This window comes from Pinus tabuliformis, chromosome 6 (genome assembly GCF_031772625.1).
Source record: "Pinus tabuliformis cultivar Carrire ecotype Pingquan chromosome 6, CPIR1, whole genome shotgun sequence".
In the NCBI taxonomy this organism is placed as follows: Eukaryota; Viridiplantae; Streptophyta; class Pinopsida; order Pinales; family Pinaceae; genus Pinus; species Pinus tabuliformis.
Genome location: NC_142292.1, coordinates 937,455,202 through 937,481,932, shown reverse-complemented (window position 1 = coordinate 937,481,932; position 26,731 = coordinate 937,455,202).

The following is a 26,731-nucleotide window of genomic DNA, read 5'->3' as shown; positions in this document are numbered from 1 at the left end:
ACATTGGCTCCAATGGGGGATGGTAGCTCCTTGGAGGTGCCAAGAACAACAGATTTTTGGAGGAGCTAGACAGTGCCTTTTGTTCATTGGGCTATGGAGTCATCATTTCGACTACAACATAGGACTCTGACTTATCTATGAAACTGAAATGACTGAGAAATTGACTCAAACTTGACATTGAAATGACTCAAAAACTAACTTGACAGACTAAAACCAAACTGAAATAAAAATGGTATTTACAATGACAATGGAAGTAGCGTTAATAAATTAGCAGTGGTACCGCTTGAGCAGCCGACCATTGATCGGCCCTCTAGGACAATCTTCCCCGTTCATTTCCTTCAGAAGAAAGACAATCTGACCCCTATATGTTGCAATCTTGAAAGGACCTTTCCAAAGATTCTCGAACTTTCTGTGCTTACCTTTCTCTTCATTCCTTGCATCCCACTTTAGCACCACATCATCCAACTAAAATCTATCTGCCTTTGCTTTCCTGTCATAGATTTTCTTTATTTTCTCCTGTAATTTGGATGTGTTCTTGAAAACTTCTTCTCTTGTCTGCTGCATGTGGATCATTTGATTCAACCTTCTCTGCATCGGATCTTCTTCACTTCCTACCTCCTGAAGAAGTCTGACTACCGGGGTAGCAAGAGAGGGGGGAAATACTGTGTCAACTCCATAAACAAGCTCAAACGGTGACATACCAATGGATTTTTTATGACTGATCCGATCTGCCCAAAGCGCATGGACCAACCTCTTATTCCAGCTCTTTTTATTTATTTCCAGTAGCTTCTTGATGATGTTGACCAATGATTTATTCGAAGATTCCGCCAATCCATTGCCTTGCAGATGATAGGCAGTTGAGTGACCCAAAATGATGTGATATTTATGACAAAATTCTACCATCCTCTTTGACTTGAAAGTTGCTGCATTATCGGTGATTAACTTATTCGGACAACCAAAGCGAGACAAGATGTTATTTTCAAGAAATGAAATGACTACCATATCTGTAGCTTGTCTGGTGGGAGCTGGCTCAATCCATTTTGTGAAATAGTCTGTCACTGTAAGGATCCATCTATGTTGTCCGGAAGAAGCGGGATGAATTTCCCCAATGAAATCCAACCCCCACTACTGGAAAGGACCACTCACCTCAATAGGCTTAGGTGGCAAAGGCTGTAATTTCTGTTTTCCTTTGAAAATCTGACATTTATGATAGCGCTTGACCATCTTGTACACATTGGCAAACAATGTAGGCCAATAATACCCTGCTCTCAAAATTTTGTTCGTTGTTGACTTCCAAAAACAGTGACCACCACACTCTCCTCCGTGGAAATCTTCCATGACTTTCTTTGCCTCCTCTTCCACCAAACAATTTAACAAAATGCCACCGGGATCTTTCCAATACAGCGCAGAATTTAGAATGCAAAACTTAGCAGCCTTCAACTTGAGTGTTCTTGCTTTATTTCTAGTCATGCCGGGCGGTGGTGATAGATTCTTTAACACATATATTATATTTGAATACCATGGGGACAGAGCAAACATTTCAGATACCTGAATGGATGATATTTCCTCATTCTCATCGGACATGGCAGCAATCAGATTTATGTCCAAGGCATGCAAGTTTGATTCGGCCATTATATTGCCAACCCCTATCCTTTGACCATCTTTGTGGGCTTTATTTCCACATCATATTCCAGTAAGGCTGCAATCCATTTGCCTCTTCTTCCTTCCAGATCGGTCTGCACTAAAACAGCCTGTATAGCAGCGTTAGGAACATAGGCCAAAATGTGAGAATGTAGAATATATACCCGGAAATCCTTCAATACCTTCACCAGTGCCAGGGCTTGCTTCTCAATGATGTTGTACTTTTAATGCTGCACTCTTATAGCTCTACTGAAGAATGCAATGGGTTTTTCATGATCATCTCTTTTCTGCAATAATACCGCTACCATAGTGTGCTCAGAAGCAAATGAAAACAATATGAAATCCTGAGTGTAGTCCGGGCTGACTAGAACTGGAGCTGAAGAAAGGGCCAATTTGACCAAGTTGAAATATTTTACAGCCTCTTCTATCCATTTCACTTGGCTGTCCTTCTTGAGCATGTTGGTCATCTCTCTTAAGTGTTCAGCAAGATTAGGCACAAAGCGACGCAGAAAATTCATCTTACCATTGAACGATTGTATCTCCTTTTTATTCCGGGGCAGATCGATTTGCTGAATTGCTTGCACACGTGCTGGGTCAATACGAATGCCATCCTTTGAAATGATGTGCCCAAGTAATTTGCCTTCCTCCATGGCGAACAAGCTCTTCTTAGGATTCAACGATAAACCATATTTTCTGCACTTTTGAAAGACAGTTTTTAGATGATGCATGTGCTCTTCATCATATTTGAAAAACACCGTCAAATCATCTACGTACACCACCAAAAACACATCCTTCCCATTTGCAAAAGCCAAGTGCATTGCACGCTGAAATGTGGCACCTGCATTCTTTAAACCGAAAGGAATTTTGGCATAATGAAAGGTTCCCCATGGAGTGGTGAATGTTGTCTTGTCTCAGTCATCCTCATGGACATAAATTTGGTTATATCCGGAATAACCATCAAGCAGTGACATATGAGATGCCCCCACTACGCACTGAAGGATATGGTCCATTTTGGGCAGTCGATAGTTGTCCTTCAATGAGACTTCATTTAGATTTCTGAAATCAATGCACAAGCGGATCTCACCTGTCTTCTTTCGTACGGGCACCAAGTTAGAGATCCAATATGAAAATCTGATGGGCACAATGATACCTAACATGTACAACCTGTTTACCTCTTTTTCAATAGATGGCAACAACTTTGGATTTATCCTTCTCAGGTTCTGTCTAAATATTTTTTGATTGGGCTTGATGGGTATCGTGTGTTGAATAATATTGGTATCATAGGTCTTTAAATCAGAATAGTCCCAAGCAAACACATCTGCAAATGAAGCCATCAAACTGATATATTTGTCCTTGATCTTTGGCGGCAATGCTTTAGACAATTTTACCAACTTAGGATTGGCAGTTATTCCGATGTTGACCTCTTCTACACACTTCTCTGTTGGCTGTAATGTTGGCTTGTGGGCTACATCATCCTGATCAAAAATTTCTTCTAGAGGTATCAAGCCTTTAGGAATAATGTTATTCTTCAGCTGCAACATGTCCATTTCATTGATCCGCACTTCATCTATACCATTCATTTTGCCATCGTCGTTTTCTACATCAATTGAGGTTTCTTTGAACTTGCTTTTGTTTTGCAGAAAATCTTTAATCTCCTCATCATCTTGAAACACTTGTTAATATCTTTGATTGTCTGGAATGGTTGGACGATGCTTGAAATGGATTTCGAATTTATTGCTGGAGTTCATGGGGATCTTCAAACTACTTGCTACCTTGGCAAGAGCATCAACAATACTATTTTGTATATGAGGCACACATGTCAAGGTGTATTCTGAAAATAATTTTAAGATGTCTAAAACTGCATTATGGTAGGCCCGCATCCTAGGATGATTTGCTTGATACTCACCTCTGACCTGCTTTATTACCGATTCGGAGTCGCCATATACTGAAATCCTCTTAGCATTCAGCTTTCTTAGAATCTTCAGGCCAGCAATCAGAGCTTCATACTCAGCTTCATTGTTTGAACACTCAAAGGCTAGCTTGTAAGAGCAAACCCTCATGCTGCTAGGCATTTTGTTTGGGGCGGAGAAAGGACTACCAAAATTCCAATTCCAGCGCCATCATTTCCTACTGCTCCATCAAAATCCATGGTCCACAAGCCTTCTTCCTCCTCTTGTAAGTGCTGGAAATCTGTTTGTTGCACCTTGACTGCTTGCTGTCCATTGCTTTCAGCTGATTGCCCAACATTTTTCTGCTTTTCTTGTCCTTCTTTCTTCAAAATTTCTTTGAAATTTTTTGTTATTTCCAGAATGTCATCTGCTTCTACTATCTGACTATATATATCATTTAAACTATCTGAAAACAAAACAAAAGACTCTAAATCTGTATGTACATAGTTAATAGGATGATTTATAGGTTTCTCCTTGCTTTTGATCATATATTTCATTTGTTGTTCCTGATATAATTTCTTCATTTGTCCAAACACCAGGATTGTTGCATAGGAGAAATCCAGCTGTAGTGTCCCTTTCAATTTCTCTACCCAAGACCTGGAAAGAAGCATGCCAAACCTTGGAGGAATATTTGCTACCACCACATCCATCAAAACATTTTTCATAGGAAGCTGATCCAAACTCACAACCAAGTCTTTGATGAGTCCTATACACCTCACTCTGCTGGAATCAAATGAATAGAGATCGTGGTACTGTCGGGTGATGTCTAGACCGAGCTTATCCATGATAGCCTTGGGCATGAGATTGTGAGAAGCTCCAGAATCGAACATGGCATTATGTAACACAAAATCATGCAATCTTAAACTGATATAGAAGGGTGGCACATCGCTGTTAGGAGACTCACCATTCGATGCTGGCCCAGAAATCATTTCAGGCTAATCATCTTCTACATTTACCATGTCGGACATTGGGTCCAAATTCAACATTTTAGATATCTGTCCTCTATAACTGTTGTTCTTCATTATTTCAGTCAAGGGGATGGATACCTTTAACTTAGAAATCTCATTCTCTAAGCTAAAAGCGGGAGTCTTTTCTACCTCTTTGACTGGGATCTCTTTCTTTTCTTTTTCTTTTGATGTAGCTTGCTGCTGTGATTGTTCTGCTAATTTTGATTTGCTGCTCTCCAGACCAACTGCCTCTTTTCCTTTTCTTTGTGTAGCTGATGAATCATTCTTTATTGTTTCAACCTCCTTCTTTTTCTGAATTGGTTTGGCCAGCACATCTCTATTTCTAAGTGAATATCACTACTGTTGTGCAGACAGAGCATTCATATACCCCCTTTGATACTCCTCTAATTCTTCTTCTAGAATAGTGTCACTAGCTAGAATGAAATCCATGTCTTTGTGTGGAACTGAACTCACTGCACGCTCTTCTTCTTCGGTAATGTAAGTAGGCAGCTCATCTAGACTAAAGAGGTGGTTTTCTTCGCCTATTACATTCCCGTCCTCATCTGACTCTGGTCCATGTACAAAATTCTGCTGCAAAGGTGTTTGTACCGGCTGTTGTGCTGTCTGCTCTTGGGTTCACTGATCTCTCTGTCTTATTCTATATTGTGGCAAATGTTGGCCACAGAAGTTAGGATTTCTAACTTGTGGCTCACGCTTGTCGAGCTTCACCCTTTCAAGCATCTGCTCTACCTTTTTGAGTAGTTGATCCATTGAAGAAGACTCTTCTTTCACAGTGATTTTCTTTTTTGCTTTCACTCTAGCTCTTTTGGACAGCAGGTTTGCTTCAACGCTGACCGTAATTTTCTGCATGTCTTCCATTGTGGCCGGTTCTCTCTCTCTTAATTGGTAGGCCATGTCAACATCAAAACCATTCAAAAATTTCATCATAGCTAGTCCCACAGGTGGCTTTAGATGATCTGGAATCTTGTTGTAAACTGTATTGAATCTAACACAATAATCTTGGACCGACTCACCAGCGTTTCGTTTGATTTGTTCATATTCAACCAGAATTTGAAGGGGATCCTTTTTCACTTCCCATCAATTTAAAAATTGTCTTTGTAGTTTGGCCAAGGTAGTGATACTTGCTACCGGCAAACCTCTGAACCATTTCCTCACATCACCTGCAAATGTCTATACAAAGAGTCTCATCGCCACGTTCTCCGCATCGATCTCATGGAGTTCATAGAAGTTTGCCATTTTGTCTACATGTTGCTGAGCAGTAATGCTATTAGGAGTGCCATCAAAAAACAAGATTTTACTTTGATAATCCGTTGGCATATCATCTAGAACTTGGGGCAAAACAAGGGGTGCGAAACGGGCAGCCATCATTCTCGGTGGATTTGGCCTTGGAGGTGTTGGAGGAGTGTGAGCAGTTTGTAAGGGGCTAGCAATTGGAGTTTGGGGCTATGTTGCAATATAATTATCAATTAACCTATTAGCTCTTTCTGTTTTGAGGTCTACAAGAAATTGCAGATTGGGGACAGTGTAATCAACAGCCCTTTCGGATTTAGACTCAAACAATGATATCTCAAACCATTCATCAAACTCAAGCTCTTCAAGATACTCAAAAATGTCGGGACATGAATGGGATTTGAACACGGGAGTTATGGTGCTTTCTTGACGAAGGAGTCTAGGAATAAAATTGGGATTTTCGTAGATATGAGGAGGATCCGGGTCTGGATTGGCTCTGGTATATCGTCTCGAAGCCAGCGTGCTATTGAGGAAAATCACAGGACACAACCAACTTACTCAGCCTTTCCAATCCTAAGCTCATCATCTGGAAGCTTAGAATTTTTATGAAACAAGGGGATTTTATTTCAGCTTTTATTCCCTAGCGGAGTTGCCACTATGTTAGCACCTAAATCTGCCTTAGGTTGAAGGAAGGAAAAATCAGGGTAACCACAAACCACGCTCAGTCTGGTAGCTAGCCCTACCAGAACAAGAGAGGGCTCTCTCCGAGTCACGCTCAGTAAATAGGTAAGAAAGAAACGGTCTGAGATGAATTACAATGAAATATTTTATCTTATGCTAGTAAGTGAATATGGATGCAAGAAACAATTTGTATGAATGACCAAGCTTCTAGGATGGTATGGGACTAATCCTCAACAAAGAACAGCGAATTTAATACAAAGGCATAGATTATTCCGTGAGGCAAGGCAGGTGGAAAATGTAGCAATTTTAGTTTGAGGTAACGCAGAATGAATAGATTGCTGAAGAAAGTGAAAAGGGCATAGTTACATGAATCCTTTTCAACAGAAGAAAAACACTGAACATGAAATTTTCCCACAGGCAGAGCAATAAAATTGAATTCTACCTAATCTCACTCAGAAAATTTCACTGGAAATGAACATGAATCGAATTATGAAACATAACGAAATACATATGAAAACATAAGAGACACATTTTCTACACTCACAACCACAAGAATCTCATGAAACAGAGCCGCTGCCTTTCATTAATTCTCTGTCAAAATACACAGTGAAGAAACAATTTAGTTTCTTTCCCACAATCTCCCAGAAGTTACAAACTAACCGACCCTTTGAAAATAGCTTGCATACAATATATAGAATGTGTAAGGAAGAGATATAAAGCCCAAGGGTTGGGGAGTTACTCGAATCATCACAAAATAGAGATGGAGAGCCAACCATCAGCTACAGGTGCAGTGCTACAAACATGACATTTGGCTTGGGTGACCATTTGCCTTCCTTCGCCACTTGGATGGAAGCCAATATAGAGAAAAAACACTTTAAATGCCGCCTTAGGTGCCAAAAAACTAAGTTGTAGATGAGCAGGCCCACTTGGAGAAGTCGCGAACCGAAATTTCGCGAAATGGAAGCAAATTTGGCAATTTTTCCTCTGTGCGCTGCGCCATTTTCTCTGTGCGCCTCGCTGGTTTGGGGCACTTGCATGTGTCCAAAATGTGCCCAAGTGAGCTTGTTGGAAATCTTGTCCTGTCTACTTTCTAACCCCACTGGAATTTTTGAATTTGGTGCTCATTTGCCCCTCCAAATCTTCATTCTCCCAAGACTGCTTCCTGTGTGTCAAAAAAGTGGCAGAGAGGCCATTTTTGGGTGTTTTTTGACCTTTTGGAGACTCATACCTTGCCAAAATTTCTTGTCTGGGCACCAGTAGTCGTGATTTTCCATGCTGAATCCAAAAATGCAAACCATTCCTCATTTGGAGCTATAGAATTTTAGCGTTGTGCCACAGGGAGAAAACCCCTATTTTTTGCCCAAAAATTTGTGAAGTGACCAAAAATTCCCCAAATTTCTTGAAATTTGGGTTGGGGTTCCCTATGGGGTGTTATGATGGGTCAAGGAAGCCTTAGCCAAGATTTGAAGCTGATCTTGCTCTTTTGCCTCTTTTGCCTTTCTTGTTGCTTTCCCTAATTTCGCCTTCAAACTCCTTATCCGAGCCCTTGCACTCATGTTTTGTGTCCTGTAACGATAAGCCATGTGTCTCAGTAAGGCAAGGTCTTGATCGGCCTTATCCAGCAGCCTCTCCAAGTGCATGTTCACACTCTCGAGATGGGCCTCCCGATCCTCATTGATCTCTTGCTCCAATGATGTGAGCTCAACTCTTCTCCTTTGAGCAGCTTGGCAATGCTCACGAATGTTTTGCAGCTCCATAATCGCCTGCTAATCCTCAAGCTACTTGTTTCTCTACTCCAGGTACTTCATGTTCCACTTGGCCCTCTCCAAGTCAAGGGACAAGGACTCAATCACTGATTGCTGCTCCTGGATGATCTCTGTAAGCTCTGCATTTGTTGGTTTTGCATCTGTCTCATCATCATGGAGGAGAACGAACTCGGTATCTCGTTCACCTAATGGCCCTTCCTCCTGCACTAGCTCCTTACCCCTGCCCTTCTCATGTGATGCCGATGTCGGAAGAGAGGCCCCTTCCACCCCGGGTGGAGATAACACTCGCTTTGCCGCTGCAAATAAGGGTCTATTGCCTCTCTGATAGGTGATGTATACTGGCATAGTAGCAATCTCATGTCACTCATACTGATGAGATGGGCCACCTATCTCATGCTATGCCTCTGATACTACCTGTGGAGCGCTGAAGAAGTCACGGGAGATGAAGTCCTCCCAAGCAATACCCTGCAATCCCAACTGATGGTCCACCAAAATCTGGATAAGAGCAAAGTGATAAACATTGTTGAGCTACTGTCGAGGGGTCTTGTGCTGCATGAAATTTTTCATCCTCTCTATGTTCCCGCAAATGAAAAGTGGGAGGTTCATCATTCACACCCTGGTAAACTGCATGAGCAACCTGATGTGATAGGCAGAAAGGCAAGAAAACCTCCCCTCACAACTAAAGTATTTCATGATCAGTTTCATGAGCGGAGCATACTCATCTCTTAAAAATTTGACTGGGAAAACTATCGTGAGCTGACTCAAAAAACTGGCCTTAATGTAAGGCTCATAATGATGCCTCTCCACCTTCTTCTTCTTATGCCACTGTTCTCCAATGTTTGGTATGCCTGTTGCCACTGATATGGTTTCGGGTGTCAATGTGAAAGTGACCCCAGCCAATATAGAATGTCCTCCATGTAGGGCCAACTCATTATGAAATCAGACATTTGCCACCCTCTGACAAAATTCAAAAACATTCTAACTGCTGGAACCATGACATAGCAAGAGGGCATGCCTGCAACTCAGTGAGGGTGTTTGGCTCATCTCTAACATGTTTGCCACTCCAGTGATGTCTCCTAGGGGCCTGTTCTCGTGAATCCGTATAACTGTGGGTCTCCTCCTCATATTCTGATGAAACCTCAGATGCCATGACCACTGTTTGTAAACTGAATTTAGGCTGCCCTTTGATTATAGTGAAGCCGGAGTTTTCTTTGACAATCTACCACCAAGGGGACAATTAAAAAGGGAGTATTAGGAGGGGGATAATATAATGGGGAATAGGGGATTATAGGAGAATTTTGATAGGGTAGGTTTTGTGTTTTGGGCAAGGTAAGGTTTTAGGGTTTGTAAGGTAGGGTTTAGGATTTATTTAGCGATAGGAAGAGGGGAAAGGGAGTATGATTTTGGTAGTGTTAGGGTAGTGATTATGGGGACAATGGCATAGGGGAATGAGTAATAGGGGTAGGGTAGGAAAAACACCTTGCCAGCAATATCACTGTAGCACAAACCCTAGCATCATGGTTTTCTTGATGTCTTCTTATGTTTGTTTTACAAAAAAATTTGCATTTGATTATAATCATAAAATCGTCGTATCTCTTTCAAATTTGATGCACAAGTGGAGGTAGGTTGCCTACCTTGTAATTGGATGAGCTCCACAAATTTTTTTGAGTGAAATTGGTAAGTTATGGGCGCTTTGAACCTGTGCACTGCGCGCAAAGCGCAGTGCACCACGCGCTTTGAGTGCGTCACTCCAGTGGTGATTTTAAACGGTGGGCAGGCTTTGTGTGCTCCGCGCCCGGTGAGTGCGCCGCGCTCCTGTCTGTGTGTGTTGCGCGCCCAGAAATCACCCCAAGCTGCTCCAAATCACTCCAACCTTCAACTCATGACCTTGCAACCTTCCTCCAATGCCTTGCTTGCACAATGAGTTTGTTTTATGATGATATTTGTGTATATAGGCTTGGAGGTCATATTTTTAAATTAACTTTTTAAAAAAACCCACTTTTCTAATGTCTTGTTCAACACATTTCACTGACTTTAATATAACCCTGATTTTCACCTTTTCTCTGAATTTTGGGCTCAAATGATGAAATTTTCGACACTTTTCGAAGGGATTGCATGACAGAGCACGTTGGCCACAGAAACCATGACTGCTCCTGAAGAAGTCAATTTTTGACCCTTTTTTGAAAATTTTGTCACCAATAGCACTGTTGGACTTTTCTTCAAAATGGAGTTTTGAAGAACCGTCGATTTTTGTCAATAAGATGATGGAGATCTGTGGATCATTACTTGCAAGAGCATCACTCTGGCCTGCATTGCTTTACTGGGCATATTTCGAGACCAAACTAATCAATCCCTAGACGTAATGACCAAAAATGACCTTTGTCCGTTGAAGGACCAGACCTTGACTGTTATGGAATTTTTGATTATTTGACACAAAGACATAAGCCAACAGGAGCCAGATATGAGGGGAAATGACTAGCATGACCTTCTCCATCAGATTATGGCATGCCCCTAGCGAAATGCAGTTGAGTGAATGGAGCGGGATACCTAAAAATGACATGCATAAATAGTTTTGATCTCTGATGGAGGACTGACCAGACCGACTCTAACAGACTATTCATAGAAATGTTTCAATTTTTCAATAAATTCCTCAAGTGACTGAGATTTATCATACTCAATCTGATCTCTGAATGCTAATGGTAAACCATTGACAAATCGCTGAACTTTATCCTTCTCATCTTTAAGATATGGTACATATCTCAATAGCTCCGGGAACATAGTCGTGTACTCTTCATCTGTCATTGCTCCCATCTTTACCTCATTGAATTCTTTGGCCTTACTATCATAGTACCTCTCTAACAAGTACTTCTTCCTGAAAATCCTCTTGAACTCATGCCAACTCAAGTCCTCTGTCCTGATTTTTCTGACCTGCTTCACATCTTCCCACCAGATATCTGCTTTACCGTTTAGGCTGAAGATAGAAATTTTGAACTTCATACTATCTTTGTAATTATGTAACTCAAAGAACTTCTTCATCCCATGTATCCAAGCCTCTGCATATTATGGATTCTTCACATCTCCATCAAAAGTAGGTGGTTTTTTTTTCTTAAATTCATTTGGCAAGTATCCCCTATCACTCCTCCTGTAGGAATGATAATGATGACGATCATGATGCATATCAAAACCAAAACTAGAATAATACACGTATCCATCAGGTCTCCTATTCGAAGTATCCAACAATATGCCACCTCTAACCGTGTCATCTCTATCTGACCTGTGACCATCATGAGACCTACTACCATATGCCCCATTAGTTCTATCCTCCTACCCATGGCTGATCTGAAGTGGCTCCTGTTGCTGCAATTCTGAAAAACTCTGAAGGAGTATTGCATTAATCTCTTCTTATTTCTCTTGTTCCTACACGATTTTGTCATTATCCGACTTACAAGTACTTATTTCTTACTTCAAGTTTCTCAATGTGTTTGCTGAATCATAAGAGTGCCCAACACCTCTCTGCTCATTTGATTCATAGGGAGAATATATGTAGTCTACCATATTTCTAGTCATTTTAATCTCTTTCCAATAAGGCATACTATGTTGGCTTAAACCAAATCACAATAAAACAATGTACCTTAGAAAAAATCAGGGAGGATATCTCATCTGCAAGATCAACCAATCAACATAGTACATGTATAACATAATCATGACAACATATATACATATAATACATAAGAATATAAACATGTAACCATCATTCTAGCTAGATTCCAGTATCAATGCATGAACATATCAGCTACACATACCACGACCTCATGCATAACAACAACAACCATACGAATGTACATTAACAATATCCAAGCATAAACAAGATGTAACCAATCATAAACTCATGATGACACACTTAAAAAAAATCATCCTCTTTCACATGGTGACATCACCACAACCGTGGCTAACACCATGCATATGCAAAAAGCATATAGACCACGAGGATGATTAACGCACATGCAACCGACATGAATAATTGACCAACACACTCTGTGCATCCAGTCCATGGGGTGAACCATGATATGATACCACTCTGTAACACCTTCATCCCACATCTACCTAAGTAACCGACCAACCGGGGTAAATATGCGACAAGATGCCACTATAATGGGCTTCAACCTGCTAGGTGACCTTAAGGAAATGGAATCGACGGAAACACACCATGCATACCTTCCACATCAGCAACAAAACTCCCAGGAGCCATCCCAACCACTCAAGTAACCAGCCCCCCAGACCAACTAAAGTTTTATATCATTAAACCCCCAAACGCTCCCTTGATATGGACAAGCATGTGTCCAAGAGGATCTGGATGCTCCCACAACATGGGTATGCATGTGTCCAGGGACTTTTTTTCCTAGTGTTGTGCCCTTGTCTCTAGGCTTTGAGACACTTTTCCAAGCCCAGAGACCATGTGACTACCCATAACTCAATGACACTTTCATAAATGAATTTACACAATATAATAATGATGCATTTACAAAAACAAGGACAACGTCTAGACTAGACCCCCACTAGCCATGCTAGGCATTTCGTCAAACATATCATGAATATGTAATCTATAGGTTTAAACAATAGATCCAAGCATAGGGATCTCATACTTATCTAAGAATCACTACGAAGCATTTTTCCCTTATATCATTAGCTGCATTATCATCTATTAGGTCATAGATGCATTGTTCATTCATTTACAAATCAAAACATGAGGAGAGCGATACATCATCATTGTCATAATACATGACTATAACCAACATAATAACAACAGAAATATCAAGGATACATCAGCAATAGAATCCACATATAAACTAATACATTTACACTTAAGATGTCAAGGAAAGAACCTCTTATTAATGAGTGCAAAATCCAACCCAAGATGGGACTACCATGTTCCACCTGACCATACAATGGCTTAGCCAATTCTCCCTTCATCCATTCACCCCCATGCCATATTACAAGCATGAGTGTGGTACTCAAACCAAATGAACCAACTAGGGAAACTTGAGGCTAAACCACCTCATCCTCATCAGTGGAAACCAGGCTTTGCCATAATCCATCCCAGACCACTAGGCAAACACAATAAACATGTAATAACAGGCTTTACCATGATCTCCACCATATCACTAGGTGAAAACAAGCATGGATGCTACCAGATTTCTCCACCTACACCATGAGGAATTTTCCTGTCTCGTATTCTCTTAGGATTTACCATAAACCATAGTTCGATCCAGGGATCACTAAGACCTAAACTGAGACTCCACCCTCTAGGCTTTACCATATATCCTACCATTCACTGGCAAGAATTCCTAGGCATAATAAAGGGCAACCACCTCTAGGCTTTACCGTATATCCCACCATTCACCGGTCGAGGATTCCTAGGCCCACCCAGGCAATGCAAAGTCTGGCTTTACTGCAACCCACAGTCTCGTTCAGGGGTTACTAGGCCATGTGTTCTATTATTTAGCAATCCACTTCACTTAGCTTCAAATCCATCCGGCAATCTAGCTCAGCCAAAACATGAGAATCCCATCACACCATGGATATCTGGAAATGGAAAGGCTAGGCTGTAAACAACAAAGAACCACATGCAATACCATGCATGCCAAATTTAGAAAGGAAAACACACATGCAAATCTATCCTTGCAAAGAATATTGTTGTAGCTACTTGATCTTGCTCTTCCTCACTTGCTCCTTCCTTCCTTTTGCCTTCTTTTCCTTCTTGATCCAATTTAAAAGTGCTCCAAGAAAACTCTAAGTGTCCAAGAGTGAGAGAGAGAGAGAGAGAAAAAAAATGGGAGAGCTCCAAAACTGAACCGACAAATGGTACCAACTGATCCTTAGAAGCCTTTTAATCAATTATGCCTCTATTTTCTCCATTTTCCATTATTTTCCTTCATTTTCCTGCTCACATGCAACCTGTGACCTTTCACCTTCCTTTTCTCATAATTTCTATTATTTTCATAAATAAATGTGCCAAAAATGTCATTTTGCCTTTCCAAAACCTTAGGCATTTCCTTTTACAATTTCCTTAGCCATAATAAACCAAATGAACACCCACACTAGGATGTCTTGCCCAACATTTATCTTGGAATAAGTGTCCCATCAACCGTGGTTATTATTTTTTCTTTATTAACTTTTATTACATGGAATTTTCATGAGGGTTGTTACAAGAAAAGATGTATAGATGAACCTTTATAGGCAACACAAATATATCCAAGTAATTCATAGAACAATAATCTAAATATTTCTAGGCAATAAATTAAACAAATTACTCAATTTCTAACTCAGTTGTGAACATAACTTTGTAGAGGGATGTTAGGGAGATTGATACTAAATCTATCCCTTCCCAATGTCCTATATAGTCAAATATACACATAAACAAACTATGAACTTACAATAAGAACTCACAAGTACACAATTACTATCATGAACAAAAACCAAAAGCCTTTGATTATATCTAAGTTGAAAGTATTACAACAATATTACAAAAATTTGCTCCATGTATCAACCCTTTATTATTAAAAAATAAGGTGTATATAGAGTGCTTTACAAAATATCTTATCTGTTAAAAGATTTACATTCAAAGTATTCTTTGTCGAAAGCAATGGATAATGTTTAAACACATTTTGACCAATGTTGTGAACATTGACATTGGGACAAATCGATAAGGGTCCGGAAAACTAAAAACTTGTAAAAATTGGGAAAATATTGGTAAAAATTTGAAAACATCAGAAAAATCAAGATACCATGAAAATATTGGGAAAATCGGCAAAACTCGGCTAGGGAAAAAAATGACTTCGAGATAAAATCAAGATGTTATCAAGATGTTTGTGACACTTATTTTAACTAAACATAAAAAACTACTCCAAAAATATCTGTAAGTGCACTAGATTTTTGCATTTATGTTCAATGTATTTGAAACTGCTCTGCTCTTATTGCTCAAAATGCTTAATAGTTGTGATCTATTTCTAATATGCTACATTGATAAGTTGAATTTATTGAACAAATTTGACTAACTACTCCCATTCTTCATTTGTTGGATAACTGAGATCCATCATTTGTCTGTACCATTCATCTACATCAATATACTTCTCATGAGAAGGTTTTACTATGAACAAGTGTTTGATTTTGTATCAACTGAAAATGTCATCAGCTAACATTTGAAGTAGATGATGACCACTAATATGTCCTTGATTCCAACAAACTTTCTCCTTTCCCCTACCTCTCTCTTCAAGAATCTTTCATATTGGTCTTCTGTTACCATTTGGCCATATGAATTCTTAAATGATGAAATATCTCTCTCTTGAAGAATAGAAAATTTTCTCTAGAATTTATTGATTTGCACTAGAATATTTTCGCACTTTTCCTTTTTCTTCAACATCAGAGTTTTCTTCATGAGAACTTTTCTAGTCTAAATAACATATCATGTTTTTTCTACAATTCCTAGTTCTTCAAGTTCTTCTCTGGACCTTGTCTTTAGATCTTTTAATATATGACTTGCTTGTCCTGGTTTATTTCCCAATTGTATTTTGTTTTCATTAATATATTATTTGGATCTTTCAATAAACTCATGTTCTATAATAATCTTCATAGACTGCCAAATATCAGACACAAATGACATAACTTCTATCTAAATTTGTTCTTTGGCCTATGATAAACATTGAATACTGTTAGAGTTGCTCAAATATTGTTCTAATTGCTTCTGCAAATTTTTATTTTTCTTTATTTCCTCAACTAAGTCATTTTCTAATTCATTTTTGTTCATCTCAACTCTTTCCAATTTTTCTTTCGATATTCCAATCTCAACATCTTTTAGTTTAAGAGAAGATAATTCCTATAATATAATTTTTGTGGAACTTGTTTCTGTTGTTGGAATTTCTACACTATCAGTTTGGGCCTTATTTTTTAACAACTCTTCCATCATTTTTTTACATTTTCTGAATCTGTAGGTTCTTTTCAATTAGATAGTATAATATAGTTTCCTTCTCCTTCTCTAATAGCCAAATTTCTTGTGTTTGGGGATGCTCTGTTGCAGACAACTTCAATTGTATTCTAAGTGCTTGAATATCTTCATTTTTATTCTTAACAAACTCTTGAGTTGCATCCACATTTTTGGGATCCAAACCTGATTTAATTACAAGACCTTCCAGTGATTTGATCTTAACATCATTTTATAGATAATAAGTATTTTCTATTTTAAGTTTTGCAATAGTGTTATTCAAATAATTTGATATATTTTAAGCAGAACTAGTGAGAGAGGAATATATCATATCACTAGTTTGTTTATGTAGATCAATCTGATATGTAGGATGTATCTGTTTGGTATTGAAAGATAAACTAGAAGTCCTATAATCTCCAATAGCTCTAGGAGTAGAAATTGTAGGTTCAAGAAATCCTAACTTAAATTCACCTTTTTCAGTATCAAGAACTGAAAGAAACTTGTTTTTACTGGAAGAAATTTGCTTCCAGAACTCGATATAAGTTACTACCTTTAAAGCTTCATTCTTTTTCTTCATTTCCAAAAAGTCAGAAAATATGTTTTGGTTAGAAGAAGAAGAAGGATAAGATTGTTCTGTCCCTATATCCAATTATTGCATTCTGAAAATAGGATCACCTGAAACAATAGTAGTTGGTGAAGAAATTTTGGATGAGACAATTTCTGATATTTCTCCCTCCATATTGTTTATCTTCTTTCTCTTGTATACATTGAAATATTCCATTTCTGAGTTTGAAAGGATTTGATTTGTCCTCGTAAGTTATTTTTCTTTCATTGGAGGTGTAACCAATTTTTTTTGTCCTACTAACTACTCCACAATTTGTTCTTTCACTTCCTGCAAAGTGTTTTCCTCCCAAGTGTCCTTATTAGCAAACTTCTCTATCTTAGGCTTACACACATGAAAATAAGGTCGGTATTTTTGCTGAACTCTGATGGTTGAAATTCTCCCAATGGGATCATATGGCCAAGTAACCCCCAATTTAAACTTCATTTGTGCCAATAATTGTTCCACCTCTTTGTTTGTTGACCTTTGATTCACTATAAATGGCCCTACATGTGCCTTTAGTTTAAACAAGGTATGTTTCCTTCTAGGTAAAAAATGCACTTGATCTACATTGAGGCTTTGTTTGATGAATTCAAGCACAAAAATACGCATAGGAAAAAAAATGGCAATTGATAGGGTGGAAGTTCACACCCATACAATCTAATTTATGTAAAATGTTGGTACAAATACCAATCACCAAGCCTTGTTTGTTCACTAAGCTGCATAATCCTTTTGATTTCAGGTGAAATTCTAGGAGGACTATCACTAATCAATAGACTGTAGCATATGTGAATAAATTTGTTCACAAAATTAGTGAAGGAAAATTCCTTAGAATTCCTTTTGACCAAGGACATCCAATGAATCACAGACCATTGATTCCCTTGAATATCATTATTTTGTAATTGTATTGGGAATCTATCTGATTGATAATACAAAAAAAAATACACCAGGATTTCTTGATATTTAAAATATTTTTCAACTCTAAATTTAAGAAACTAGTCATGAATGGCCTCAGATAAAAACTAGTTAAAATTGAATAAGAATTTTGGTTTCTTATCTAGACAAAAAGTTTACTAAAAAACTAGAACTACTTCATCCACTTTCTCATCATTCTGATACTATAAAATAAAACATAAAATGGTTATTATTTGTCTTGAAAATTCTAGAAACATTAATGAAGGGCAAGGCAGATAGTGAGTGGGAATACCAGTCCCATTAGGCATGAATAATTAAAAAATAACTGCTCTTTTTTCAAAAGTTGACTTCTGATATATTTCCAATATAATTTCACTAGAGAATGGGTGCGAGGAGATGGGAAAAGATATGCACCAGGATTTTAAAATGGACACAAAAGTTACAGAAAACAGGGTTTCACCGTTTTGAGAAATTATGGCTTTCCCACTGGGTAAGTACTTGTTCACACACCATACTACAAATTTTAAAAAATGATGAGTTTGAGGAAATATAAACTGGGGTGAAGTGAATTCCCATAGAGAAAAATCATCGCTATTATCTTGAAACTTTTGGGAAGCCCAATTCTGCAATTCATATAGGTCAAACTCTGAGTTTGTATCTTCTATTCTACTTTCCCTATCAACTAAGGGAAATTCATCAATTTTTGGGAGGGTTTCGAACTAAACCTTAGACTCTTTTCCTTTAGTTGAACTTATTTTGAACCATCAACTTATATTGAGGAGAAAAATTACCTATAAAATGTGTTGCGTGTTTTATTTCTGAGTTGTCACTCAGGGCTTTATGTAATTCTGAACATTGATTCTCTATATCTGACAACTGATGGAAAGGTGAGAGGGGATAGACAAAGGTGGGAGCAATTAAATTATGTATGGGAGTGAGAATATAGTGGAATGAATTCTCCAATAAGGGGTATATTTAGACTTAAATGTCAAATGGTATTCAGGATTAAATGGAAAATGATCAATAAAATGGTGGTGGGTGATATTTATTATCAAAAATCAGTAATGATTTTTTCAATTTTTTTTTTTGGGGGGGGGGGGGGGGGGGGGGGGTGGTGGCCCGGTTGTGCAATTCATATGTCGTTTCCACATTGCAAAAGTTGTTTTGGAAACCCCCCCGTTAAATGTCGACCAAGCGGGGGGGGGCACGCAATAGAACAAGAGTCATCGATCACCAAAGTGTCAATCATCACCAATAGAAAATGCACAATAGTTAGTGTGTGGTGATTTGACATTTTATTTATTAAAATAAAACAAAATAATATATTGCGACATTATATATTTGTGCACAAACTATTACAAAGTGCAATAAAAATAAATTTTTTTGAAATTTTAATCAAAATTTTGAAATTTTCAATGTAACAAGAAAATGTTACAACACCCCAAGTGTTGGTGTAGTGTTGGGTGGTAGAAACACCTCTTTGGCTGCCCACTTTCAAGCTTTGACAAGCAATATGAAATGGCTTTCTACCCCCTCAATTGTTACAACATCTGTTGTTACAACATCTGCTATTACAAGATCTGTTGTAATGGTCATTATTTCAGTAGTTTCAATAGTAGCAGTTGTTATAGCATCAACTTTTATAGTAGTTTCAACATTTTCAATAATAATGGGTGTTACACCATCAACTGCTACAACATTTTCAACATATTTAACATTGACATGTTGTTATGGCATCTATTGTTACAACATTTGTTTTTCAATCCATTGTTAACTATGTTTGTGCTTCTCAATTTTTTTTCTTGATCCCATAAGTGTTGTAGTGTTTGGTGGTAGAAACACCTCTTTGGCTTCCCACTTTCAAGCTCTAACAAGAAATATGAAATGGCTTGCTATTACAACATCCATTGTTACATCATCTACTTCTCAATCTGTTGTTACTTATGTTTGTCTTGATCCCCCAAGTTATGGTATAGTGTTGGGTTACAGAACACCTCTTTAGCTGCCAACTTTCAAGCTTTGACATGCAAGTTGAAGTGGTTTTCTACCCCCTCAATTTTCTCCTTAAGGTGCTACATATCCTTCAAGGCTAAAAATTTAACTTCTTTGATAACATACAATCCATAAACAATAGGAATATGGTTTGTTTATCTCACAAACATGGTGATGGGCCCTAGTATTGCAACAGGAATGCTGCAACTCCCAAGGCTACCGACTTAAATTTTTAACCCGGGGTTTGTACAAACTTAAGAGGTGTCAACACTATATGTGCAGCATGCAATGTGTCTTTCTTTCATTGATATGATGCAATGTCATACAAACTTAAGAGGTTGCAACATTGTATGTGCAGTAGATGGTGTACTTCTACCTAAGTTGGTGCAAGAGACTATAGTACTCTATGTTTGTAGAAAGAAAAAACACAACTAATCTTAATTGTAGAAAAGGAAACCTACTTACTTTTGCAGAAAGGAAACCTAATTAATTTTGCAGAGAGGAAATACTAGTTACTTTTGTAGAAAGGAAATACTATTCTACTTTGCATGAATGTAAATGTTAATCCTACTTGCAAAAAAGTAAACATTAACCTATCTCCAGAGTATAAATCGTACATCAAAAGGAAAACTAGTCTACGTAATAGAAATAACAATGTTGGAAGTGGAAAGCCTAGCTTAAGATGCATAAGACAAAACCTAATCATGAAATCATTCTTAAATAATTGTAGTTAAGATATATTTTTTAAATAGAGTTAACAAGGTGCTTTGGAAAGTAATCATGAAAATCATCATTATGCTCTTCAAGTCATGAATCTGTCCACTAACCCAAACCACAGAGTTGAATTGCAAGGGACAAGAGGCAAGGCTTAAGAGGCCTTTGGTATTACTTAATCATATATTTAGAGCCTAAGGGTCATGATTCAAGCCTAAGAGATAAAATACAAGATTTTGGAGCAAATAAGGTCAAGTTCACACGTGCTATAGGGTTGCTACATGATTGCTACAAGCGTAACATGATTGCTACAGGATTTTTACTCCTCGAGATAACTTGTCGAATTCCCAAGAAAATCAAATAAAAATTAGATGAGACAATTTTTTTTTATAAATTAGGATTTCCTAGGACATAATTCCAAGTGGAATCACTCCAAAATACCCTTGTTAACATGTGCTAAAAAATAGCAGAAAATTACTACTCTAAAAACTGAAAATTCAAGAATTAGTGAGCTAGCTAACCTATCAAATGCCTAACATAATCAAGTGAAAATTATATGGGGTATATTTTGTTGTTAACTTGAATGTTTTTATGACAAAATACAAGTTAAATCAATTCAAATTAAAATCATTAAAACATCCTAAAAAATAGCAATTACTACTATTTTTCTACAAGGGACTTGTAACAACCCTGGTGAAAATTCCATGTAATAAAAGTTAATAAAGGAAAAATAATAACCACGGTTGATGGGACACTTATTCCAAGCTGAATGTTAGATAAGGAATCCTAGTGTGGGCATTCATTTGGTTTGTTATGGCTAAGGAATTTAGCAAAGGAAATGGATAAGGCTTTGGAAAGGCAAAATGGCATTTTCAACACATTTATTTATGAAAATAATGGAAATTAGGAGAAAAGGAAGGCGAAAGGTCACAATTTGCATGTGAGGAGGAAAATGAAGGAAAATAATGGAAAATGAAGAAACTATAGTCCTAATTGATAAAAAGGCTTCTGAGGATCTGTTAGGCCCCTATACTACTAGTGTAACCCCTTATTGTTATTAGTATAACCCACTTATTATATTGATGTACCCATGTAGTGCCCATATTGTTACTATTGTGCCCCATAGAAACCCACTATTGTTATTATTGTGCCCTTACATTATTATTGTTATGTCAGCTCTGATTATGTTATAACCCCTTAGACTCCTATATATAGAAAGGAGGTATTTTCATTTGTATCATCCAAGAATTGTTCATTTATGTAATGTAAAGGAGGTTGACCCCTCGAAGAGGCTGAATTCTAAGGCGTGGATCTCTCTTTTCTATCTTTTTGTGAGCTGGTTTCATAAAACATCCTAAAAAATAGCAATTACTACTATTTTTCTACAAGGGACTTGTAACAACCCTGGTGAAAATTCCATGTAATAAAAGTTAATAAAGGAAAAATAATAACCACGGTTGATGGGACACTTATTCCAAGCTGAATGTTAGATAAGGAATCCTAGTGTGGGCATTCATTTGGTTTGTTATGGCTAAGGAATTTAGCAAAGGAAATGGATAAGGCTTTGGAAAGGAAAAATGGCATTTTCAACACATTTATTTATGAAAATAATGGAAATTAGGAGAAAATGAAGGCGAAAGGTCACAATTTGCATGTGAGGAGGAAAATGAAGGAAAATAATGGAAAATGAAGAAACTATAGTCCTAATTGATAAAAAGGCTTCTGAGGATCTGTTAGGCCCCTATACTACTAGTGTAACCCCTTATTGTTATTAGTACAACCCACTTATTATATTGATGTACCCATGTAGTGCCCATATTGTTACTATTGTGCCACATAGAAGCCCACTATTGTTATTGTTGTGCCCTACAATATTATTGTTATGTAGGCTTTGATTGTATTGGGACCACTTAGACTCCTATATATAGAAAGGAGGTATTTTCATTTGTATCATCCAAGAATTGTTCATTTATGTAATGTAAAGGAGGTTGCCCCCTCGAAGAGGCTAAATTCTAAGGCGTGGATCTCTCTTTTCTATCTTTTTGTGAGCTGGTTTCATAACATTTGGTATCAGAGCTTTGGATTCTAGGGTTTCGCTGCTCCAAACAGGTCATCGTGGAATTTTCGCTATAACTATTTTTCTGTGACATTTCAGAAGTCGCCAAAAAAACCCATTTGAGAAGAACTCGTGCTGAACCTTGGGTCCAAATTTCAGAGCTTTTTGCGCGATAGTTTCGAAGATATGATCTAAGGAAGTTGGTCTTTTTGCAGACTCCAGAATTACATTCAAAACAGGTGACCTGGGGAAAATCATCATAACTTTCTCTCTGAGGATCAGATTGAAGTTTCGTAAGAAGGTACTGAAAGAGGACGGACTGTAGTTTCTTGTGCGTGTTTTTCAGATCCAAGGGTGGAAACAGTGACTCGTGGCACGTCGTACAAGTTCGCTCTACTGAAATAGTCTAAAAGCAAGTCACTGTGGGAGATTTCACATAACGTTTTCTTGGAGAATCCAATTTGGATCAGACTGGTGGCATTGAAAAGAGGACACAGAGGGCTACTACAGGTCACAATTTCAGAACTTAAAGATCCAAAAGTACAGAGTTACAGTCGTTTCAAGGTCGAGCTCCTAAAATCAAGAAAAAGCAAGATGAGGAAGTTTGATGGCAAGGATCCGGTAAATTGGATACTTCAGATGGAGCAATATTTTGATCTACATGGTGTACAATTGTTACAAAAGGTATGTATTGCATCTTCATATTTAGAACCAGATCAATTTTTATGGTATAAAGGGCTTTGTTCTCGTAAACAACTTGTTACGTGGTCAATTTTCACGGAGGAAATGATAGCACATTATGAGGATACAAAGAGGAACACCTTCTTTAGAGAAACACCACAACAATTGGAAAGAGTAAAAGGGCTTTGTGACATAGTGGAAAGCAAAATTATGGAAACCAGGAAGTGTACCCCTCACAACTATAAAGATGGAAGTGTTGTTTCTCCTAGCCTTCCACAACCTACAAGGGTTACACCACAACAATTGGAAGAAAAAAGAGAAAAAGGGCTTTGTTACAATTGTGATAGAAAATGCACTAAAGGTCATAAGTGTGCTGACAAGAAATTATTTTACATAGAATATGAAGAGGAGGAAGAAAAGGATCAAGAAACAACAAAAGAAGAAGATATATGCCAGTACCCCACCCCAGAGAAAGAAGAAATGAATCAGACGATATCTTGTAAAGCATTGGCAAGAATTACCACTCCTCAAACTCTCAAGATAGAAGGACATATCAAGAAGAAAAAGGTGCAAGAAGTGAAAGATCACATCGAGAAAGAAGAAATGAATCCAACCATATCTTGTAATTCATTGTTCGAAATTACCACTCCTCAAACTATCAAGATAGAAGGACATATAAAGAAGAAAAATGTTCAAGTAGTGAAAGATCACATCGAGCATCAAGAAATGAATCTGACCACATCTTGTAAAGGATTGGAAGAAATTACCACTCCTCAAACTCTAGAGATAGAAGGACATATCAAGAAGAAAAAGGTTCAAGCAGTGAAGGATCACATCGAGCATCAACAACAAGTTCTCCAACTTTTAAAGGATAATGCCACTTCAGTGCAAAATCAAATGAAACAACAGGTAGATCAACATCGTAGTGAAAAATGTTTTGATGTAGGTGATTGGGTATTTTTTCTACTACATCTCAAGCAAGCTATTTATGAGAAGGAAAAATTGGCAATACTAGATGCACTTAAAAAATGGCGACCTTACCGAATGGGAAGACTCTTCAAGGATGAGGATGTGGAAGCATTGCTTTGTGCTATTTATATTATCCAACCAGATTGGATAAACGAAGCAAGGGATGAATGGAAGAAGGACGAAGAAGTATGGCCACTCATTCAAAAGTTGCAAAAGATCCCAATTCAAACAATATTGCCAGAAATTGAAGAGGAAAGAAAAATCATATTGGAACCAGGAGCAGTCACAGAAACAAGAACCCGACAACTACGAAATCGAACAATTTCAAAGTATCTCATCAAGTGGAAGAACTTACCCGCTAAAGATTCCACATGGGAGGACAAGAATCTTATACAGAAGCATCAAGAACTACTCAAGCATTGAGGACAACACTTTTTGAAGGAGAGGGGCATGTTAGGCCCCTATAGTACTAGTGTAACCCCTTATTGTTATTAGTACAACCCACTTATTATATTGATGTACCCATGTAGTGCCCATATTGTTACTATTGTGCCACATAGAAGCCCACTATTGTTATTGTTGTGCCCTACAATATTATTGTTATGTAGGCTTTGATTGTATTGGGACCACTTAGACTCCTATATATAGAAAGGAGGTATTTTCATTTGTATCATCCAAGAATTGTTCATTTATGTAATGTAAAGGAGGTTGCCCCCTCGAAGAGGCTAAATTCTAAGGCGTGGATCTCTCTTTTCTATCTTTTTGTGAGCTGGTTTCATAATAGGATCAGTTGGTACCTTTTGTGAGTTTAGTTTTGGAGTTCTCTCATTTTTCCCCCTCTCTATCACTCTTGGACACTTAGAGTTTTCTTGGAGCACTTTGGCATTGGGTCAAGAAAGGAAAATAAGGCAAGAGGAAGGAAGGAGCAAGCAAGGAAGATCAGGATCAAACAGTTACAACAAGATCCTTTGTAGGTGTTGATTTCAATGTGTGTTTTCCATGCTAGATTTGGCATGCATGGTATTGCATGTGGTTCCTTGTTGTTATGGCATGGGTATTTATAGGTGTGATAGTGTTTTCAGCCTAGCCTTGCCATTTCCAGATAACCATGGTGTGATGGGGTTTTCATGTTTTGGTTGAGCTGGATTTCCAGATGGATTTGAAGCTAAGTGAGGTGGAGCTCTGAATAATATAACACATGGCCTAGTAACCCCTAAACTAGATTGTGGGTTGCGGTAAAGCCAAATGTTTTGCTGCCTAGGTGGGCCTAGGAATCCTTGACCAGTGAATGGCAAGATATATGGTAAATCTTAGAGTTGGTTGTGCTTGAATAGGCCTAGGAATCCTTGTCGGTGAGTGGCAAGATATACAATAAATCCTAGAGTGTGGGGTCTTGGTTTAGGGCCTAGTGATCCTTAGATCAGACTATGGATTAGGGTAAATCCTAAGAGACTAGGAGACAAGAAAATTCCTCACGGTGTAGGTGGAGAAATCGGGTGGCATCCATGCTTGTTTTGTCCTAGTGATCTGGTGGAGCTCATGGTAAATCCTATTATTACATGTTTATTGTGTTGGCTTAGTGATCCAGGATGGATTTTGGTAAAGCTTGGTTTCCATTGATGATGGTAAGGTGGTTTAGCCTCGGTATGCCCTGGTTGGTTCTTTTGGTTTGAGTCCAACATTCATGCTTGGAATATGGCACAAGGGTGAATGATTGAGGAGAGAATTGGCTCAACCATTATATGGTCGGGTGGAATGTCGTCGTCCCACCCCGGGTTGGATTTTGCACTCATTAATAAGAGGCTCTTTCCTTGACATATTATGTCTAAATGTACTAGTTTATATGTGGATTCTATGGCTGATGTATTGTTGATATTTTTGTTGTTCTTAGGTTGGTTTTAAGCATGTATTATGACAATGATGATGTATGTCTCTCCTCATGTTTTTATTTTTAAATGAATGAATAATGTATCTATGACCTAATAGATGATAATGCAGCTAGTGATATAAGGGAACAATGCTTCTTAGTTATTCCCATAATCGTATGAGATCCTTATGCTCGGATTTGTTATTTAAACCTGTAGATTACATATTCGTGATATGTTTGACGAAATTCTTGTAAAGGATAGTAGGGGTCCAGTCTAAACCATGTCCTTGTTTTTACAAATGTGTTGTTGTTTTGTTGCGTAAATTCATTTCTGAAAGTGTCAGTGAGTTCTAGGTAGTGACCTGGGCTCTAGGCCTAAAAAAGTGGCTCAAAGATCGAAGACGCAAGCACAACACTAGGCATAGAATTCCTTGGACGCATGCATACCCCTACTGTTGGAGGTTCCAAAGCCTCTTAAATGCATGTTTTTCCATATCAAGGGAGCATATGGGGGTTTAATGGTCTAAAACTTCAGTTGGTCTCAGGGGTTGGTTACCTGAGTGGTTGGGATGGCTCCTGGGAGTTATGTTTGTTGATGTGGAAGGTTTGTATGGTGTTTTGCCATTGATTCCACTTCATTTAGGTCATCTAGGGGATTAAATCCTATTATAGTGGCCTCTCATCGCATATTTACCCTGTTTGGATGGTAACTTGGGTAGATGT